The sequence below is a fragment of the Coptis chinensis genome, chromosome 6, assembly GCF_015680905.1.
Source record: "Coptis chinensis isolate HL-2020 chromosome 6, ASM1568090v1, whole genome shotgun sequence".
NCBI classification, from domain to species: Eukaryota; Viridiplantae; Streptophyta; class Magnoliopsida; order Ranunculales; family Ranunculaceae; genus Coptis; species Coptis chinensis.
The window spans coordinates 26,989,935-27,003,050 of NC_141461.1; the positions used below are offsets into that span (position 1 = coordinate 26,989,935).

The 13,116-nt window shown below is 36.6% G+C and overlaps 1 long non-coding RNA gene and 1 pseudogene across 1 annotated transcript; one reads left to right on the forward strand and one right to left on the reverse strand.

Moving 5' to 3' along the window:
* The window catches only part of LOC147492381 (uncharacterized), an 80,142-nt pseudogene extending 74,239 nt beyond the window's left edge, over positions 1–5,903 (reverse strand).
* A 5,540-nt stretch (positions 5,904–11,443) lies between these two features.
* Positions 11,444–12,822, forward strand: LOC147492382 (uncharacterized). Its single transcript, XR_015199841.1, has 2 exons — positions 11,444–11,815; positions 12,514–12,822. It is a non-coding gene; the product is annotated as an uncharacterized LOC147492382 (long non-coding RNA).
* Positions 12,823–13,116: the final 294 nt, after the last annotated feature.

Consider the following 13,116-nt stretch of genomic DNA (forward strand, 5'->3'; position numbering starts at 1 on the left):
TGATACATGTGCACAAAAGACTCAACAAAAATAAAAACATGGGTTACCTCCCATAAGCGCTACAGTTAACGTCTCTAGCAGACGAATGCTTCGCACACCCAATTCTTAGATTAGCACTTTGTCTACCAACCAAACACGAAATGAAAGCCCCAAAATTCAAAAAAAATCAACAGAGTCTCCTCTGTATTTTCGACATTTCATAAATACAAAACCTATCATAACCTTAAAATCACAATAATATGTTTCTCATTGGTTAACCCAAATGGAGACTAGGGGCTAGAATGAAATATTTGGGAACAATACGAAGCGACTCTTACAAAAGAAAATCAAAATCTAAACTACTAAAATACAACAAGCATACTCATTTAGTCATGATAAACAGGATCAATAAGATCCACCTCTTCCACCTCCTTATTGGTAAAACCATCAAGATATGGTTTCAAGCGTTCACCATTAACCTTAAACACACGACCATCTGTAGGATCCTCTATCTCAACAGCACCATGAGGAAAAACAATTTTAATAATGAAAGGACTAGTCCACCTAGAACGTAATTTACCAGGAAAAAGACGCAAATGAGAATTATATAGCAAAACTTTTTTATTAGGTTCAAAGGACTTGCGAATAATAGATTTATCATGAAAAATCTTAGTCCGCTCTTTGTAAATCTTGGCATTCTCATATGCCTCATTCCTTAACTCAGCTAACTCATTCAATTGAAGCTTACGTTGTGAACCTGCTCTACGCATGTCAAAGTTAAAAGTTTTAATGGCCCAGAAAGCACGATGTTCTAATTCCACAGGCAAATGACATGCCTTCCCAAACACAAGCCTATAAGGAGACATACCAATGGGAGTCTTATAAGCAGTCCATATAACCCTAAAGGGAATCATTAAGACATTGAGACCAATCCTTACGGTCAGGTCGTACCGTCTTTTCTAAAATTCGTTTAATTTCCCTATTAAATACTTCAACTTGGCCACTAGTTTGAGGATGGTAAGGGGTAGCAAGTTTATGAGTAATAGAGTACTTTTTCATTAAGGATTCAAACGCATGATTTGTAAAATGAGTACCATTATCACTTATAATTGCACGAGGAGTACCAAAACGAGAAAATATATTATATTTCAAAAAATTAACTACAACCTTGTGATCATTCGTTTTACATGGCACCGCCTTAACCCACTTAGAAACATAATCTACCGCGACGAGGATATAAAGATAACCAAAGGAATGAGGAAAAGGACCCATGAAGTCTATACCCCACACATCAAAAAGCTCAACAACCAGAATAGGGGAAAGAGGCATCATGTTCCTATGGGAAATATTACATGTACGCTGGCATCGATCACATCCTAAACAAAACTCATGTGCATCTCTAAAGAGAGTACGTAGGCCAATAAAAACCACACTGCAAAACTTTAGCAGCCGTCTTCTTAGGACCAAAGTGACCACCACATGCATGGTCATGGCAAAAGGAGAGAATACTACGAAATTCACTCTCAGGAATACATCTCCTAACAATCTGATCAGGGCATGACTTAAACAAGTATGGATCATCCCAGAAAAAATACTTGACCTCAGCAAGAAACTTAGATTTATCTTGTTTTGTCCAATGAGAAGGAAACTGACCTGTAACAAGATAATTAACAATATCTGCATACCAAGGCAACTGGGAGACACCAAAAAGTTGCTCATCAGGGAAGGACTCATTCAAAGGCAAAAGACTAGTAAAAGACTCTACTATAAGCCTAGACAAATGGTCAGCGACCACGTTCTCCGTACCCTTTTTATCCCTAATCTCAATGTCAAACTCTTGTAATAAGAGGACCCAACGAATAAGACACTCTTTAGCATCCTTTTTAGAAAGAAGATACTTCAAAGCCGAATGATCAGTAAACACGACAACCTTAGACCCTATGATATAAGACATAAACTTGTCTAAAGCAAACACAATAGCTAACAACTCCTTCTCGGTTGTAGTGTAATTCATTTGGGCATCATTAAGAGTTCGACTCGCATAATAAATTACATGGGCCAACTTATCAAACTGTTGACCTAAAACAACCCCAATAGCATAGTTCGACGCATCACACATTAACTCAAAAGGCACACTCCAATCAGGTGGTTGTATGATAGGAGCGGTAGTCAATAAATGCTTAAGCTTCTCAAAAGCTTTCAAACAATCATCATCAAAGACAAAATCGACATCCTTACCAAGTAAATTGCATAAGGGGCGAGAAATCTTGCTAAAGTCCTTAATGAATCGCCTATAAAATCCAGCATGACCTAAAAAAGACCTAATATCTTTCACAGTCTTAGGTGGTGGAAGATTAGAAATGACATCAATCTTGGCCTTATCGACCTCAATGCCTTTACTAGAAACGATATGACCAAGAACAATACCATGTTGAACCATAAAATGACACTTCTCCCAATTCAACACCAGATTCTTCTCCTTGCACCTAATTAACACTAATTCCAAATGGTGCAAACCCTCATCAAAAGAATCACCAAATACAGAGAAGTCATCCATAAACACCTCAAGAAACCTCTCTACCATGTCAGAAAAAATGCTAAGCATGCATCTCTGGAAGGTACCAAGTACATTACATAACCCAAATGGCATACGACGGTAGGCAAAAGTTCCAAAAGGACAAGTAAATGTAGTCTTTTCTTGATCCTCAGGTGTAATACATATTTGATAATAACCGGAATAACCATCGAGAAAACAATAATACTTATGACCGGCTAACCGTTCAAGCATTTGGTCAATAAAAGGAAGAGGAAAGTGATCTTTCCTAGTGGCTAGATTCAACTTACAATAGTCAATGCAAAAACGCCACCCAGTAGTCATACGGGTAGGAACTAACTTGCCATTCGCATTCTTAACTACCGTAATACCAGACTTCTTAGGGACAACCTGAACCGGACTCACCCATTGACTATCGGAGATGGGGTAAATGATACCCGCATCTAACAACTTGAGAACCTCGGCTCTCACTACCTCTCTCATGTTAGGATTAAGCCGTCTCTAGAACTCACGGGTTGGTTTAGCATTCTCCTCTAGATGAATATGATGCATACAATCAGTAGGGCTTATGCCATTAATATCAGCAATAGTCCACCCTAAAGCTGTTTGATGGTCTTTAAGAACCCTAAGCAATTTACTCTCTTGTTCACTATCAAGATTAGAAGCAATAATAACAGGCAAAGTCTCATCAGGTCCCAAAAAGACATACTTAAGAGTATCAGGTAATGGTTTCAACTTAAGCTTAGGAGGACTCTCTATGGAAGGAACTAGTTTAGACTCAGAAAGAGAAAGAGGTTCTACCTTGGTTTTCCATTTATTAGTATCTAAGATTGGGGTGGCATCAAGCAAAGCATTTACTTCACAAATAGAATTATCCACATCAAAATCACCACCAAAGTGAGTTAAACAAGACTCAAAAGGGTCATCAGAATAACTTTCCAAGAAAGTCTTGTGAACCACACTTTCAATAAGATTAACATCCTAAAGATCATCAGGTTCAGGAGGTTGTTGAGTCACATTAAACACATTAAGTTCTGTAGTCATATTACCAAAAGAAAGTTTCAACACTCCATTACGACAATTAATGATAGCATTGGATGTGGCCAAAAATGGACGACCTAAGATGACGGGGAATATGGTGTTTAAGATCTTGAACAGTTGTGTTTCTAGAACAATAAAATCAACTGGGAAATAAAATTTATCAACCTGAATCAAAACATCTTCAACAATACCATGTGGGATGTGGAACCGGATGCACCTATCCGCCCGGTTGAAGTGTAATCAGCGTAGGTTTCAATTTACCAAGACCAAGCTGTAAATAAACAGAATAAGGTAACAAATTAACACTAGCCCCCAAATCAAGTAATGTCTTCTCAATCATATGATCACCTATAATACAGGAAATAGTAGGGCATCCTGGATCTCTAAACTTAGGTGGAGTGCGGTTTTGAATAATCGAACTCACTTGCTCAGTAAAGAAAGCTTTCTTATGCACATTCAACTTACGTTTTTGCGTACACATATCCTTAAGAAACTTGGCATAAGAAGAAACTTGGTTTATAGCATCAAGTAACGGAATATTAATATGAACTTGCTTAAACATCTCCATTATCTCATTAAAAGTATTTCCTTTCTTAGCATGAACTAACCTCTCAGGAAAAGGAGCTTTTGGTATATAAGATGGTACAGGACTAGACTCGAAAGATGTAGGAGGCTCTAAGCACTTTTTAGAAGCATCACGACTATTAGAACCACTTACATCACTCTTCTCGCCCTCACACTCTATAGGATCAGATCTGACCTCAACATCCCTAGGCATCTCAACCCTATTATCAATATGTTTACCACTTCTAAGAACGGTAATAGACTTGGCTTGCTCCTGGTGGTGCTCTTGGCTCAAGTTAGAGCCTATTTCATACTGTCCCTTTGGATTAGCCACTGGTTGACTAGGAAACCTACCATTTTCCCTCTCATTCAAAGTATTGGCAATTTGACCCATTTGAATTACTAACTTCGCAATAGATTGCGCATTTGAATGCAAACTGTGTTGGGTATCCTTTTGAAATCGTTGGGTGTCTTGATGAAATTGAAGGGAACTCTGCATGAAAAGACTAAGAGTGTCCTCAAGAGATGGTTTCTTAGATGGTGGAGGTGGTTCTTTGGTATTGCTAAAACTGGTTGGAAGGAACTTGAGCATATGGTGGGAAGGAGGATTCACGAGGTGACACCCCGGATCGGGTTTGATCGCGCCCATTTTTCCATGAAAAATTGGGATGATTCCTCCACCCAGGGTTATATGTGTTAGAGTAAGGGTCACCAAACAGTTTCTTATTATATGTGTTGAGTGCATTAGCTTGTTCAGCTATACACTCATTGAACGCAGAGATAGAAGGACACGTTTGGGCTGTGTGCGCGGGACTCTCACATAGCTGACATACTTGACTAACTGACTTGACATGAGAACTCTCCCCTTTTAACTTCAAGGATTCCACCTCTCTAGCAAGATTGGCTAGTTTGGCACTCATCTCAAAATTGCCTCTCACCTCATAAACACCACCCCTTTTTGGTTCAGCAGCTACTTGTACACTTTTATCATAGACCCTTCCTGGAGATTCCCATTGCTGAGAACTTTCAGAGATTGTCTCAAGAAGTTTCCAAGTTGCGTCCTCTTGCAAAGAGAGGATATCTGCCCCACTTCGAGACTCAACAAACTGACGGTGTGAAATCGACAACCCCTCAAAGAAAAACTGCACTAATTGCCATTTCACAAAATTATGGTGATGACACCTCAAAAGAAGATCTTTAAATCTTTCCCAACATATATAAAACTCTTCACCCTCTTTTTGAGTAAAATGCATGATCTGTCGCCGAAGGCTAGTAGTCTTGTGCATGGGAAAGAATTTAATGAGAAACTTAATGTTCAACTCATCCCAAGTAGTGATAGACTTAGACTCTAAGAAATTCAACCACAACTTTGACTTATCCTTCAGTGAAAAAGGAAAGAGGCAGAGTTTGATAATCTCTGGTTGGACTCTAGGGAAGTTAAGAGTACCACATATATCTAAGAACTCCTTAACGTGAAGATAAGGGTCTTCAGAATCAAGACCATGGAACTGGGGAAGCAAGTTTATGATGGCTGCCCTTAACTCAAAATTAGCATCACACGCAGGCAAATCTATGCAAGAAGGATTAGAATTAAGGACTGGATAATAGTAGTCTTTAAGGATTTAACTTTGGGTTCTGCTACCATTTCTAACAAATGTTTTTCTAACTCGCCTTGGTTTGGATTAGTAGGTCCCTTATGAAATGTTCTTTCGATTTCCAGATCAAAAGGTGCTATATCAGGATTTTCATAACGGGTTTCTACCATACACAACTTCTGACTCTAGATGATTGAAACCTAACTCTACAATGAAAGACAACAGACGTAAAATGAAAGATGCGGGATGATTCACAATCACAGAAAATAAGCAACAAATCTCAAACCGAATTGAATTTTTAATTAAAAAATAAATGCTCCTAAACCCAGATAACACGATTCCCAGTTCTTGTGCTAAAAGCACCGTCACTCGATCCACGTGTCAAACGAGCTTTCCTAGTGAGCGGGCTAAAACCTGTCCTAATGCAATATGCCTAAGGCTGGTCAAAGGTGACTTAACCAATCCTAAATGCAAGAAAAAAAAATACGAAAACAGACAAACACACAAGTTCAACCCCACAAAGTTAAAAGCGTACCTCCGGCGTGAACCTTCAAGGGCCACTTGCGACGCCGGGTGATGACAAGCAAGCTCCTTTGATTCTTCTCTATTAAGCTTCGAACTTGTATGCTCTAATATATATATATATATATATATATATATATATATATATTTAAACCTATCAAAATCAAAAGCAAACACTTAGACTACGGAATAAAACTAAACTACGACTAAACCTAAACTATGAATTACGTTAAGTAAGACCCTAAAACTCGATTGTACCACTGCAATCCCCGGCAGCGGCGCCAAAAACTTGATAGGAAATTAGTCGGTCTAAATTAATTAGACTAATCTAACCCTAATTAAACTGCAAGCGCACAGTCACTACACCAGAATTGCTTAATAACGACACCTTGTTAGGACTGTGTTGACCGTCCTTAATGTAGGATTGCAAGAACCGTCCTATATGGCCTAAGCTCGTCGTATATTGGCATTAAGGTAAAATAAAGGACGAGCTTTAGTGTAGTGCATTCACGACGGTAGCAGTAGTGCTCGAATTTTCAAGAACTCGTCGCGGGGCAGTTTTTCATTCTCGCTCATTATACCCAGTTAGAAACCCTAGTGGAAACAGAAGAGATAAAAAAAAGGGTGATTGCTAAGTTCTAACAAGCCGTGGGTTTTGTCACTGAATCAAGACCTCTACTGTGAAATTGTAAGCTCTCTCTTTCTCCCCCAAACCATAATATTTAGTCAATGCTTTAAAGCTTCAAGTTCGAAGTTTTTTTAGTCCGATATTTGTTTGTTAAACTGAAATGGGTAAATTTCTTTTTGCGAGTTCACTCAAATCAAAGTTCCTTATTCAAATCGAGGTAAATTTCTTCCCTTTTTTCATTCTTCTTGTTTTATTATTATTATGGATTCAATGGCGTTTGCTGAACCGTCGAAAATTTAACAAAAAAAATAAATAAAACCAAAATTAATAACTTAACAAAAAATAGAACTGTCAACATACTTACCGAAATAGTTAAAAATGGAAGTTCCCATCGCACCCTCACTTCCTAGTTCATCTTACAGTCTTCACTTTGATTGGGGTTGATTGACACGTGCTTAAACTAGTTCGAAAAGGGATTTTTATTTCAGTTCGATTCGTACTACAAGTTAGGTTTTTGTAGAGATCGAAAAGTAAGTTTTTTTTAGTGTATTTCTACTTTGTTCTTCTCTTAAATTGTTTGCATATAAATATACTTGTTGATGCATATATTTTTGTCGTGGGAAATTTTGTATACTCGTAAATTCATTCTATTCTACGTATTGTTTTTATTGTTGTGTGGAATTTTTTTGCATTTTTATATATTGGAAAATAGAAAGAGCATTACCGATGGTTTTTTTCCTCGTGACATGGATGTTCACTATTGTTTGGTATATAGAGTAGTTATGAATTGGCTTTAAGTCTTTAATCTTTTATACTAATATATATTATCTTTTTCTTATATGATATTAGTCATCTTAGTTAATTTGTCTGTGAAAATACCCTGTTATGTCTTGATTCTTCTGTTGAGTGAATTTTTTAAAAGATACTGCAATATAGTGGATGTGGTAGTTGAAGATGGGGGGTGAACTGTTGGGTTTCAGAAAAGAAACAAGAACACCGTAGTCATGTAGCACAGGGTTTCTAGGTTGAAAGTGTTGTCTGTGAGTTTGTAGTGGTGCCCTAGGCTTAGGCCTTGTATCTTGTGGGGGGTGGGGGGTGCTCTATTCTTTCTCAGGCTTTGGCTTCTCCCCTATGATGTGCACTGTTGCCTGGTTACTTAAGTTGTAGGCTTATTTGATGTTGTGCTCAGTTTTCTTCTATTGCTAGTGTGACAAGGATGCTCATTGTAGCAGCTCATCATGCTTCTTAGACAGTTGGATTTTTTTATTTGGTCAAAGCCTTCTTGTGTAACTGTTGTTGTCATTAAATTTATTGACTTACAGAATCTTTGCAACTATTTGTATATCATCAAGGTGTTTGCTTAGTATAATTGTTGATTCTTGAAGTTTTTATATTATCAAGTTTGTAAATCAGACACTTCGATATCTAATGAAGCTTCACTTAAGTTGTGCTATTTGAGCAGGGTATTGTGGGATTATAAGAAGATCAGGTGATATCTTTATGGGTTGATGCATCTGAAAACAAACTAGTTTTTTTACTTTATCCCATTGAATAGCGAAAGATTTAGGGGGCGCTTTTCATTGATGGTTTCTTCTTCTTCTTTATGTAATTAGTACCAAGGTGGAATTCAAACATCAAGGGAGTTGTATTGCTAAAGTTTTAATTGAAGAAGAAAAGAAAGTCAAGTTGATTATTGGCAGATTTGAAATTGATTTCAATTAGACTTGATTCAGGTGAGTTGATTCTCATGTTTTCTCTGCTAAAATTGATTTGGGGTTGATATGTTTCTAAAAGTTAGAAACTTGGGTTTGTAGAGTTTGAAATTATGACAAATAGGATAACTTAGTTTTGTTTGTCTTTCCTTTTTGTGGTCTATTGTGCTGACTTGTGTGGATTTATGTGTAGGAACTAGGTTTTGAGGTTCAAATAGAAGTTGTAGAATTCTTACTTAACTTTGATATCCAATTGGATTTGTTTCAATCCAATATATATAGTAAAAGATACAACTGTTTTAGCACAGCTATGTTAACTAGGATTTTCCAGCTCATGTTCTATGTTTAGTCAGCTTCCTTAAAATATTTATGTGGAATTTGCTTGATTGGTCTGAACAGAAGCTGTAGACTTTCGAGTGCAGTTTTATATCCATTTTGTTTTGTTCCATTCTAAGTTATATAGTGATAGTTATGACTGTTTTACTTCAGAGTGATGAATTAGTTCTTGTGCTGACAGTTCAGCAAGTTCTGTCAACGTCTGTGATTTTCTGAATAAAATTTAGCTTTCAAGGTCTGAAGGTAAGTTGTAGTTCTGTGAGTCTAGTTTCAAACCCAATTGGATTTGTCTCTTTCCAAGCTATATTGAGAAATATACGTCTGTTTTCGTTCAGGGTGGTTGATGAGAAATTTTCTGATTATGTAGCATGTTTAATTGTGTTGTGGATTTTTAGGTATTAGTTTGTAAAGTTATTATTTATGTGAACATATTTATTAGTTTCTTATGTGTCGAGAAACTAATTGGCCTCTTGACGAGAGGAACTATAAGATGGTTGAGTTTGAGTTTTCATTACTATTGGGCCGGGGGATCATCTCACAAGTCATGTCTTTGTTGGTTGTGCTTTAAAGCATGCAACATCAAATTAAATTGACCTGATTTTGACCAAAACAACTGACAGCGCACTATGTAGAATTATAGAACAAAAAAGAAAAGAAGAAACCACCTTGAAAATTCAGATCCTCCAGTTACACCACAACAATTACGCTTCAAAAATTCTTGATGGCTTTTGAAGAGCATGCTGTTGGTTTGGTCAAGGTGGGTTTCTATTGTTTTTAGAATTTTTTTGAATCTTTTTTGGTGTTTGATGTTAAAATTTTAACTCTACTGTGATTTTATAGATGGACGAGGATGGTATATTTTTTTTAATATCGAGCTTTGGAAGGATTGGGTGGTGGATTTTTTGTTTGGTGTTAGGAACTGTGTGTTGTTGTGTGCAAAAGAATGAACATGTATTGCAGTTGACGATTTCTTTGTAATTGCTTATAAAATCTATTCTTTTGTGTATTCTATATTATGCAATGGGTGGTGTTTGTTTATTTTCGGGTTATGGGTGGATTTGGTTGTAGAATTTCCAGATTCCTTTTATTTTCAGCTAGGTAAGCAGGAGATTTGTATTAAAAATAAATGAAGGTAGAGTTTACATAGTTTGTTACCAAAAGGTAGGATAGTGTATCCTCCTCATGGCGCTTGCCAAACCTAAGTACTATAGGGGGCCTCCCATTTATTTATCCATGGGGGCCTTCCGTTATACAAAATTTTCTCAGCAGTACTCGTTCTTACTCTTGTCCATGAATGGACACTCCTCCTGATAGCTAGTAGGCTAGTGTCGCTTTCCATTGCGAGTAAAGTCCGGTTCTCTGAATTCTCTGAATTGTGAAACACACTACCTAAACCTGCTAGTCCTGGGTTTCCTCTTGAAGCACCATCATAATTAAATTTGATAATCTGAGGATCTGGTGGATACCACTTACTCTCTCTTATTCTTGCAGCTCTTCTCAGCCTAGTGTTAACACTCCATGCAGTAATGATATTCATGTCTGCAATAACAAAGTTCATCGATTCCTTAACTAGTAGATTTGAGTGATAGACATGTTTTTTTCATTTCTTAAGTACAGCCATACAGACTAGGCTATTCTAATAAAAAATACACTTCTCTCTGTACAGCCATAAGGTCCACGATTTGTTATGCTTGACACAGAAACGAAGCTATTCCTACTGTGAATCCTTGAAACCGAGGCTCGAGCGTAACTCAATGGAAGATTGGTGATGACCTGCATACAGATTTGTGGAGGGACTATTACTTTAGCCAATGAAACATGGCAGCCTCAAGTTTCGCTACTAACACCGGATTCAGAAGTATGAAAGAAGCTTGCAGTAGGGCCAAGAATCACAGCACATTTATAAAAGAGTTGTGGAAAGCTGCATGATAGCAAAGATCTGAATTTGGTGAGCTTTTCAATTAACTTGTTATAAAGATTTGATGTTTTTTGTATGGTTTAGTTGTTTTGTTAGAATTAAAGTTTATTCTATTGTCATCCCAAAATAGAGACGAGATTTATTGTCATTCCCGATTTATTGTCGTAAACGGAAGGCCGATAAAGACTTTGTGAAGTAGACTAAATATCAGTCCACTGTTTGTTATTTTATTGTAGTGATGTGAAAGCTATGGTTTGCAGGCTCAAGAAGATGGTTATGATTGGAGATGGTACTACTGACCTCGAGGTAAGAGAATTCTTCGAAACCTCCTTTATACCCATTTGATGCTTGTTATAAAAGTAAAATACAGGCTACCTTGCACATCTTCAAATTTTGGATACTAGGGAAATGAAATAAACAAACTTCTCAGTGGAAGTGGACTCTGAACAAAATTATTAAAAAAAAAAAAAAAAAAAAAAAAGAGGAACAGACAGTCATTAGTCGCATGCATGCTAGTCTGAATTCTCTCAATACTAAAGCCCCATGCTACAAACACTAAGTGGTAGAAATAGTTCCTTGTTAAGCAAAATATAGGAGAATGTATAACAGAGGGGGGTGGTCCTGGTCTTATCTATATTTTTATTTTGAAGTACTTTATGGTTCTAAGACGCGTTTTAGTCTTAATGCTCGACTTGCTTTAACAGGTTGTGGTTTCTGTGTTAAACCAACTGGATTGTTGTTAGATTCATTCAACAACCAACCATCTATCATTAACTTCACAATTATCTAACCTATAATGTTTTAAGCAATCTTGTTATTCATTTGTTTAGTGTTTGTAGTATGTAAGTTCCAGAACCGTTCACGTGATTATCTTGAGCTTGAGTTGATCCAAAGTTGCTAGTGTCGGGCCGAAATGACATAATGCCTTCTACTTCAATAATCTTGTAAACCTTTTAGCATCATATGGTATGTCTATTTAACTCAATTTTTTTCATCTTTTTCCCTTAATTTAATATTGGTTTACTTTGTGCAATCCTAATTATAAAAGAAGGTACATGCGTAGCTCTTTCTTTTAAAGTACTGTAATTAGATACTTGTGTATTTGTTCTTGTAGCAAGCAATGGTCAGATTAGTGTTGTTAGTGTGTTTTGCTGGATTGTCAGTCCACTCAACACACTAAAGACAAACCATGTGTGGGACTCTAGATTATCTAACGCCATAAATGGTAGAGAACATTTTCCTTGTTATGAATTCCTTATGGGACTCCACCATTTTAGACTATATTTCCAAGTAAGTGGCCTGGCTAGCGATTCTTTGAATTTAACTAGCTAGAGGTATATATAGGTATACTCTATGTTTCTTGCTAATGTAGAAATGTGGTCTACTGATTATGTGGTACGATGCATGATGGAGGCTTGAAACTACATGCTTTATAATGATTTTTGGATTGCATGCACTTGATACAAGTATATAACTCCATTTGCAGAGAGTTTTTGCCTTGTCATGTGTTGAAGGATAAATTTTTATTCTTTTTGGCAGTTCTTTTTCATATTTAAGGTTGAAAGCTTACTCTCTATGTTGCAAGTGCTAATGAGGCCGAAAGACTCGTATTAGCTTAGTGTTGTGAAACATTGCTTACTTTAGTAACAATTTTTTTTGCTTAGGTGGTAAGCAGTTAGCTATATTTCTTTGTGTGGAGTGGCGCTGGACTGATAATGCTCCTGCCGTGTTGTTTGTCTCTGCTGGTTCCATCTCTAGAAAACTCTCAAAGTTGTTTACCATTATGAAAGGTTGTGCGATTCACATGTGCAGAGGTGATGAAGATGTGAATTTCAAATTTCAAATTGTTTTTTCATTATGTTCTTATTCTGCCTTGTATGCTTTGAAAATTTAGTTGTTGGCAATCAAAAACTTGAGAACATTGTAAATTTTGGAAATTATTATCAATGGATTATGTATCAATTTTTTAAATGTGTTGCTTTAGTATGTAGTTTTTGTGTAGTTGATTTTATGATTTGAGAAACCTCAAATCAGGTAACAATTAGCAGGAGTATGTGTCTAGGAAAAAATAGATTCTACTAAAAAAAAATATTTTAAACTAATACGACAGAGAATATTGTCGTTAATTGATTTCCCAAAAACCAAATGCGACGGAAATACATGTCCTAAAGTTAGGACACAAAAGTACGACGGTTGGTTGAGTTACAGTTTTGAAAATAGGCTGTTGTGGTGTAAAGTAAATTTACGACGGTTTTTCGTGTCCTAAA